Source organism: Rhipicephalus microplus, chromosome 6 (genome assembly GCF_043290135.1).
Source record: "Rhipicephalus microplus isolate Deutch F79 chromosome 6, USDA_Rmic, whole genome shotgun sequence".
NCBI classification, from domain to species: domain Eukaryota; kingdom Metazoa; phylum Arthropoda; class Arachnida; order Ixodida; family Ixodidae; genus Rhipicephalus; species Rhipicephalus microplus.
The window spans coordinates 190,931,662-190,940,721 of record NC_134705.1 but is presented as its reverse complement, the minus strand read 5'-3'; the positions used below and the strand labels follow the sequence as shown (position 1 = coordinate 190,940,721).

Below are 9,060 nucleotides of genomic sequence, written 5' to 3'. Positions count from 1 at the left end.
GACGAAAGACCCAATCATTGCGGAACAAGTGGTCGTCGCCTTAGCACTCAAGATGGATAACATTGAAGTCGTCTACAGTGATTCCATGGCAGCTCTACGGGCGTTCGCCAAAGGGACGTTCTGTGAACAAACGCTGAAAATACTGCAAGGCAAGAACATAACACATCATCGTCTGAGTTGGTTCCCAGCTCACCTTGGACAAATAAACGATTCCCCTCCCAATCTCAACGAAGCAGCACACGAGGCGGCGCGAGAACTCTCCAACCGCGCCTCCCCGGGGATGCGTTCTACCGGTGAAGGGGATAACGGGGAAATTCTTACAACATATAACGAGCTCACTAAACATTTCTACCTGTCTAGAAGGATTTTCCCTCCACCTCACAAAAATCTAACCCGGCCCCAAGCACTTACATTAAGGCTTTTGCAAACGCGGATGTACCCTACTTTGAAAATGCTACGCATCATGTACCCTGACCTATACCCAAGTAATCTTTGTCCACATTGTGGGGAAATAGCTTCATTAGAACACATGCTCTGGCAGTGCACCAAATTCGCTCATTTATCGCACATCACCTCTGCCAGATGGGAGGCGGCAATCCGCAGCTCGTCCTTGGCAGATCAGCTCTGGGCTGTCCACCAAGCCCGCGAGGCGGCTGAGGAGCTTGGCATTTCAGTCCCCACGTGGGAGCTGCCCGCAACACAGTGATCTGTGTTTTGGAGGACCAAATAAAAGTTTATCCAATACAATCCAGGCGGGGCGGGCGCGTCAGGTCACTCAGGTGGTGTGACTGAGGGGAGCAAACATTTAGGAAGTGCTTGGCTTGACATCACGAAAATAAGGAAGCGCTATTGGACGCAGAAACTGTGGGAAGGACTAGTGATGGCTGTGGGTGGAGCTCACATCTTTCTTCAGTTGTAAATGTCATTAAAGTAGTATAAGAAATTCCAGTGTGTTATCGTGTAGTTTATAAGAGTGGCGGTTTGGGCTAGGCGGTATGACATGACGACTATTCTGCTTTCGCGCTATAACAATCGTCGTGTAGTTAACGTTCCAGCGTAGTTACACTGTCGACCAGCTAAGATAACATCCACCACAATGCCCAGTAAACTTACACCTGACAACAAAAATAGACTTTAAAAAAGTAATTGATATCAGAACAAGTATTCAGACAACAGTACTCGAAAAAAAAAAAAGAAACAAGTTAGGCGTAATGTTGATAATGATGGTGAGGCCATGCTTTTTGTATCAAGTGGGCACGTTTTTGCTCCCTGGCCGTTGATACAAATATTAAAGAATGGAGCGAAAAAAATAAAAAAAAAAGAACTGCTTAAAACACACACAGATTTTTCACTGAACGCTTGCGCCATCTGTTGGGCATGCATCTAACCCATCTGCAGCACTTTCTATCGTTTCGAAAGGCGACTGGTTTGTCTCCTCTGTGGCTTTTAAGAAGTAGACAATCTGAGTATTCTTAAATAATAATTGGGCTTAAAAGAAGCTATTTAGCTACATAACACTGTTAAAAACTATAGCGTAAACTCAGTTTTATTTCGCATTATTAATATTATATTGTGTTAAATGATTAGGCTGGCCAGTTCCACTGACATGGCCGTCGTATGTGCCGTGTCAGGGTGAGTCGACGTCGGATGCATGCAGTCGCTCAGGCCTCGCCTCATTGCATACGCATTAATCTTTCGCCTTTTACTAAAGATTACCGTGGGGTGGGGCACTCAAATGAGCTACCAAGTAATTTTTGTGGGGCCCTTCCCGTTTGGGCGGGGCTTAACGAAGAATCGAAAATCAGATTTGATTACGGCTATGTGAGACTATATGGACTTTATATGGATATCATCATCATCATCATCATCATCAGCCTGACTACGTCCACTGCAGGACAAAGGCCTCTCCCATGTTCCGCCAGTTAACCCGGTCCTGTGCTTGCTGCTGCCAATTTATACCCGCAAACTTCTTAATCTCATCTGCCCACCTAACCTTCTGTCTCCCCCTAACCCGCTTCCCTTCTCTGGGAATCCAGTCAGTTACCCTTAATGACCAGCGGTTATCCTGTCTACGCGCTACATGCCCTGCCCATGTCCATTTCTTCTTCTTGATTTCAGCTATGATATCCTTAACCCCCGTTTGTTCCCTAATCCACTCTGCTCTCTTCTTGTCTCTTAAGGTTACACCTACCATTTTTCTTTCCATTCCTCGCTGCGTCGTCCTCAATTTAAGCTGAACCCTCTTTGTAAGTCTCCAGGTTTCTGCTCCGTAGCTAAGTACCGGCAAGATACAGCTGTTATATACCTTCCTCTTGAGGGATAGTGGCAAACTACCTGTCATAATTTGAGAGTGCTTGCCAAATGTGCTCCACCCCATTCTTATTCTTCTAGTTACTTCAGTCTCGTGGTTCGGCTCTGCGGTTATTACCTGCCCTAAGTAGACATAGTCTTTTACAACTTCAAGTGCACTATTACCTATCTCGAAGCGCTGCTCCTTGCCGAGGTTGTTGTACATTACTTTCGTTTTCTGCAGATTAATTTTAAGACCCACCTTTCTGCTCTCCTTGTCTAGCTCCGTAATCATGAGTTGCAATTCGTCCCCCGAGTTACTCAGCAATGCAATGTCATCGGCGAAGCGCAGGTTACAAAGGTATTCTCCATTGACTCTTATCCCTAACTGTTCCCATTCTAGGCTTCTGAAAACCTCCTGTAAGCACGCGGTAAATAGCATTGGGGAAATTGTGTCCCCCTGCCGTACACCCTTCTTGATTGGTATTATATGGATATGCACACCCATATGTTTAGCCATATGGATGTTTATATGGACATACATATGATTGTCCATATCCATATGGATATCCATATATGGATGGATATCCATATGGTTGTCCATATGAATAGCGATGTGGGCATGTCAACGCTATACGCACATTGTGATTAACAACTTTGGATATACTGTACACACGTGTTGTCACGTCTTTGCATGATCGAGTGGGCAATGTATGGCGGTTAAAGATTCCCCGGAGCTTCGCCCACGCGTCATCATTCACTTCGCGAATATGGTGTGATTTTGTTTTCTGGGAGATGGTTACGTCCGCTAGGTTTCTGGTAAGCAGTAAATCAAAACAAACACGTCTAAACTAACTACACGCGTGCACTCGCGCACACGTATTCGCATGCAAACCCGCTGGGAAAACAGTAACGGCGAGGTTATGCAGTCACGTTTACCTTTTTTTACTGGCGCACGTAATAAACAACGTATTGCGCTTACCCGACTTCGAAGTGCTCAGGCCCCGTAGCGTTCGCATAGTTCTACCGTGCATTTACTTCCGCGGCGGAAATGCGTTTTCGCGTGCTCTAATGACGTATCCACAGATGTTGCGTTTCCCCCTCTTAACTCAGTCATTCGTGGGACCTTCTCTCGGCTCTTTGTTTGACATTTATTATAATTTCCCTGGTATTCGCAGCTCTGAGCGCTTTCTGAGTGGCAGTTTCGCTTGCTCTTGCTTGCTTGTTTTCCCAAGAACGCTTCCTGCTCGCGATTCTTGCAATTTTCCTTTTTAAATTTATTTATCTTCTTTGTTTTCTTGCTTGTTAGCAGTAGCTTTTGGTTTCAGGAATTCATAAATCCTTCATTGTGCCCTTGAGCATAGCAAGTGACGTCGTGTGAGCAAAAAATCACAGCATATCCACAAAATAAGTGATGATGAGTGGGGCGAAGCATCCGTCGTCCGTGCTTCCGTCCTTGCGTCAGTCTGCCCGTACGTGCACCCACTCGTGCTTCTGTCTAGTGAACACTTTGAGTACCGCCATCTCCCTTTTTTATTATAAATTTATCTTCTACAAGTACCGCCATCTAGCGGACAATCCAAAGACTAAACGAGAGTATGTAAGACTTATCTGCTGTCAGCGCTTTAGTTCACGCCGAGAGTGCGATAATGACGCCGCGCCACGTTTTTCGCAACATGTGGGCATGCAGATATATGCCCGAGGGTGGGTATGTGCCACAGGTTAGGCACCACGACAATGGGGGATACACAAGCCACGCCATAAGGAGCTTCGCCCCTAAAAAAGTCCGGTTTAATATCCAAAACCACACCGTGATGACTGCTTTTTGCAGACTTGCTGGCGGAAACGCCACAAAGTTTCTCATTGCCAGCAGTTTCATTGCCGATACATATTACAACAGGGTGATCATCAACGCGCACTTGACATTTGATTTCCAAAGCTTTCTGCCAGTGAATGTGGACGCTTGCTTCCGCCTTTCTGTGACGTAGTGGGCTGTCACATTCAACAATTCCCGCCGGCCATCGCGAAATGGTGATTTGAAACTACATTTTGGTTTTTATTAGCTTTATTTTGTTAACAGGTGCTGGCGCTGTTACCGCTAGAGCACTTTTCCTCAATCAGTACCGGTATTCTAGGCCTGTTTACGGAGCTTTAAAACGAGCCCCGACTTCTTACGTAGAAACGTTGAATCGCGTGTTGAAGGGGCGTTTAATTGCAGGGGCACACAACTCAGCGTGCGATGGTTGCTGGCTCTTGGGCAACCGCGTATCGCATATTGCGCTGTGAAATGAATAATATTCTTGGCCGGACTGCGTCAGGCTCATTCTCCATAATTTTCCCGGCTATTCTGTCTGCTTCCGGGAGCCACTGCCACTTGTCTGTACGCATATATGTGGCGCCATCTGTGAGCAACGCGTCGCCTGCTTACCGAATGCCGTGTGCTCATTCCAGCACGCCTTCTGGTGTAGTTTCAGCGAACCTCTTTCTTTAAAGGACCACTCCAAAAAGCCCAGAGGAAGGAAACATTTAGTAGAAGTCGCGTGATCGCTACGTCTTTACGCACTGCAGGCGCCAACTTAATGCTTATTGATGATGATGATTAAATATTTATTTTGGTCCGGAGAAAACGCAAGAGAGACCCCGCGCCAATATCGCCTAATATATTTCCGGTCCATAATAGGGTAGCAGGCCACACACGTGTCTGGTAGTAGTTCATGATGAGGATGCTCCTGGAAAGATTAGCACCTGCCTGCTCAAGGGGATCAGCCAAGAGCTAGGGGTATCTGTGGCCTTAACTTTTTTAAACGCTACTAAATATAAGCAGCGATGGCGTAGTGGTTAGAGCATCCGCCTCGCATGCAAGAGGTCCGTGGTTCAAATCCCGGTACCGCGCAGTTCCCAACCGGATTAAAAAAAAAAAACAATCCGCGTGTTGATGGAACTGCATTAAGAGGCCTGGGGTGCGGCCTCACCGGCAAACACCGCCGAAAACACACTCCCTCACCAGAGAAGGATTGGCCACCCTGGTGCAGTATCTGGCCACTACCTCCCACATGCATACGTCAAATAACTCACGGCCCTCAGTCCCCAGCAGCTGCGAAGCAACTGACCACGGCGGCGGTCAGATCTGCAACGCAGCAGAGGGTGCTAAGAATCTCTGGATCCGGACAGGCCGCCATTGGAACCTGAACTTGGCAACGTTTAATGCTAGAACCTTATCTAGTGAGGGAAGTCTAGCTGTACTATTCGAGGAGCTAGAGGGTGTTAAATGGGATATAATAGGGCTCAGTGAGGTTAGGAGGACAGATGAGGCCTATACGGTGCTACAGAATGGGCACGTCCTTTGCTACAGGGGCTTGGCAGACAGAAGAGAACTGGGAGTGGGGTTCCTAATTCACAGAAACATAGCTGGCAACATAGAGGAATATTATAGCATTAATGAAAGGGTGGTAGGTATCGTAATTAAACTGAATAAAAGATACAAGATGAAGGTAGTACAGGCTTACGCGCCTACATCCAGCCATGATGACGCTTCAGTTGAAAGCTTCTATGAAGACGTGGAATCGGCAATGAGTAAGGTAAAAACACAGTATACTATAGTGATGGGCGACTTTAATGCAAAGGTAGGGAAGAAGCAGGCTGGAGACCAGGCGGTAGGAGATTATGGCATCGGTACTAGAAACGCCAGAGGAGAGCTACTAGTAGAATTCGCAGAACGCAATAATTTACGGATTTTGAATACTTTCTACCGAAAACGAGAAAACCGCAAGTGGACATGGAGGAGCCCTAATGGCGAAAATAAGAACGAAATAGACTTTATAATGAGTGCACACCCTGGAATCGTGCAAGATGTGGAAGTGATTGGCAAGGTACGATGCAGTGACCATAGAATGGTACGGTCTCGAATTCGCCTAGACTTGAAGAAGGAACGGCAGAAACTGATACGCAAGAAGCCAATAAATCAGCTAGCACTGAGAGGGAAAGTACAGGAATTCAGAGTGTCGCTGCAGAACAGGTACTCGGCTCTTAGTGAGGAAACCAACCTTAGCGTAGATACAATGAATGATAATCTGACGAGTATCATTACGGAGTGTGCAGTGGAAGTTGGAGGCAGGGTAGTTAGACAGGACACTGGCAAGCTTTCCCAGGAAACGAAGAACCTAATTAGGAAGCGTCAAATCATGAAAGTGTCAAGTACAACAGACAAAATAGAACTGGCAGAGCTTTCGAAGTTGATTAATAGACGTAAGGTATGCGATGTAAGAAGGTATAACATGGAGAGAATTGAACACGCTCTGAAAAACGGAGGAAGTGTCAAAGCATTGAAGAGGAAACTTGGGATAGGCAAAAGTCGGATGTATGCACTAAGGGACAAAGAAGGCAAAATAACTACCAATATGGATAGGATAGTTAAAATAGCGGAGGAGTTTTACAGAGATCTGTACAGTAGCCGAGACAACCACGACCTTAATACTATAAGAACTAGCAGTAACCCAGATTACACCCCACCAGTAATGATAGAAGAAGTCAGAAAAGCTTTGGAGAGCATGCGAAGGGGCAAGGCTGCTGGTGAGGATCAGGTAACATCAGATCTGCTGAAAGATGGAGGACAGATTGTGTTAGAAAAACTAGCCACCCTGTTTACGAGGTGTCTCTTGACGGGAAGAGTACCAGAGTCTTGGAAGAACGCTAACATCATCTTAATACATAAGAAAGGAGATGACAAGGACTTAAAGAATTACAGGCCGATCAGCTTGCTCTCTGTAGTATACAAGCTATTTACAAAGGTAATTGCTAACAGAGTAAAGAAAACATTAGAATTCAATCAACCAAAGGAACAAGCAGGATTTCGAACAGGCTACTCAACAATTGACCACATTCATACTATCAATCAGGTAATAGAGAAATGCTCAGAATATAACCAACCTCTATACATAGCCTTCATAGATTACGAGAAGGCCTTTGATTCAGTAGAAATATCAGCCGTCATGCAAACACTGCGGAATCAGGGCGTAGATGAAGTATATATAAACATTCTGGAAGAAATCTACAGGGGATCAACTGCTACCATAGTGCTTCATAAAGAAAGCAACAGAATACCAATCAAGAAGGGTGTAAGGCAGGGGGACACAATTTCCCCAATGCTATTTACCGCGTGCTTACAGGAGGTTTTCAGAAGCCTAGAATGGGAACAGTTAGGGATAAGAGTCAATGGAGAATACCTTAGTAACCTGCGCTTCGCCGATGACATTGCATTGCTGAGCAACTCAGGGGACGAATTGCAACTCATGATTACGGAGTTAGACAAGGAGAGCAGAAAGGTGGGTCTTAAAATTAATCTGCAGAAAACGAAAGTAATGTACAGCAACCTCGGCAAGGAGCAGCGCTTCGAGATAGGTAATAGTGCACTTGAAGTTGTGAAAGACTATGTCTACTTAGGGCTGCAGGTAATAACCGCCGAGCCGAACCACGAGATTGAAGTAACTAGAAGAATAAGAATGGGGTGGAGCACATTCGGCAAGCACTCTCAAATTATGACAGGTAGTTTGCCACTATCCCTCAAGAGGAAGCTATATAACAGCTGTATCTTGCCGGCACTTAGCTACGGAGCAGAAACCTGGAGACTTACAAAGAGGGTTCAGCTTAAATTGAGGACGACGCAGCGAGCAATGGAAAGAAAAATGGTAGGTGTAACCTTAAGAGACAAGAAGAGAGCAGAGTGGATTAGGGAACAAACGGGGGTTAAGGATATCATAGCTGAAATCAAGAAGAAGAAATGGACATGGGCAGGGCATGTAGCGCGTAGACAGGATAACCGCTGGTCATTAAGGGTAACTGACTGGATTCCCAGAGAAGGAAAGCGGGTTAGGGGGAGACAGAAGGTTAGGTGGGCAGATGAGATTAAGAAGTTTGCGGGTATAAATTGGCAGCAGCAAGCACAGGACCGGGTTAACTGGCGGAACATGGGAGAGGCCTTTGTCCTGCAGTGGACGTAGTCAGGCTGATGATGATGATGATGTACCGGACGCTATGCTGCTATCCGGCGAGCTGCGCTTGCAGGCGGTTTTCAGGGACGAAGCTCCTTATAGCGGCACCCGTTCGTCCCTCCTAGCCGTAGTAGTAACAAGTATAAGATTTCTGTGGTACGTTGTTGAACAAAAAAAAAAAAAAATAGTGCTCAATGTCGCCGAGCGTTGCATGTAGTTAGGTTGTTACATGACACGCGTGTCATGAAGTTAGGGTCTGTCGCTAGTGTTCGCCATGCGATCATGTCATTCCATACCAGTTTTGCAACATGCCTTCTGAATGAAGCCACCACAAAGCTGCAGGACCATGAAATGTCAATCATTACATTTATGACATAGATGTCATTATTTTCATGTTATGACTAGGCCGATATGTTCTTCATAGTCATGTTATGACATACCCAAGTTTGGTATCGAAACGGCCGGGAGAGCTAAAAGTCGTAGGCGGCTAGATAGATAACTACGCTCAAAGTCGCCGAAGTTCGCTAAGAAATGCTTCGCATTCAAAACTTGTCAAGCTGATTGATCTCAAATTGTATCAACGATGAACTTGTTTAGCTGGAAAAGTGTGCTAGAAAATGTGTGTACACTAAGCTCCATTGTGCACAAGTAACAACATATTGTGTGAAATGGTAAAGCAGTCGTACATGCGCTGTCTGGGTGCTTCTCCTCCCCCGCCTACACTTATAAAGAGAAAAAAAAAAACTGGCCACAAGTCTAGCTGGTGAGACTGTCGTGATCAGCT

The 9,060-nt window shown here is 45.8% G+C and overlaps 1 non-coding gene across 1 annotated transcript; it reads left to right on the top strand.

Moving 5' to 3' along the window:
• The first annotated feature begins 1,657 nt into the window (after positions 1-1,657).
• Positions 1,658-1,780, top strand: LOC119168789 (U5 spliceosomal RNA). Its single transcript, XR_005109480.2, has one exon. It is a non-coding gene; the product is annotated as a U5 spliceosomal RNA (small nuclear RNA).
• Positions 1,781-9,060: the final 7,280 nt, after the last annotated feature.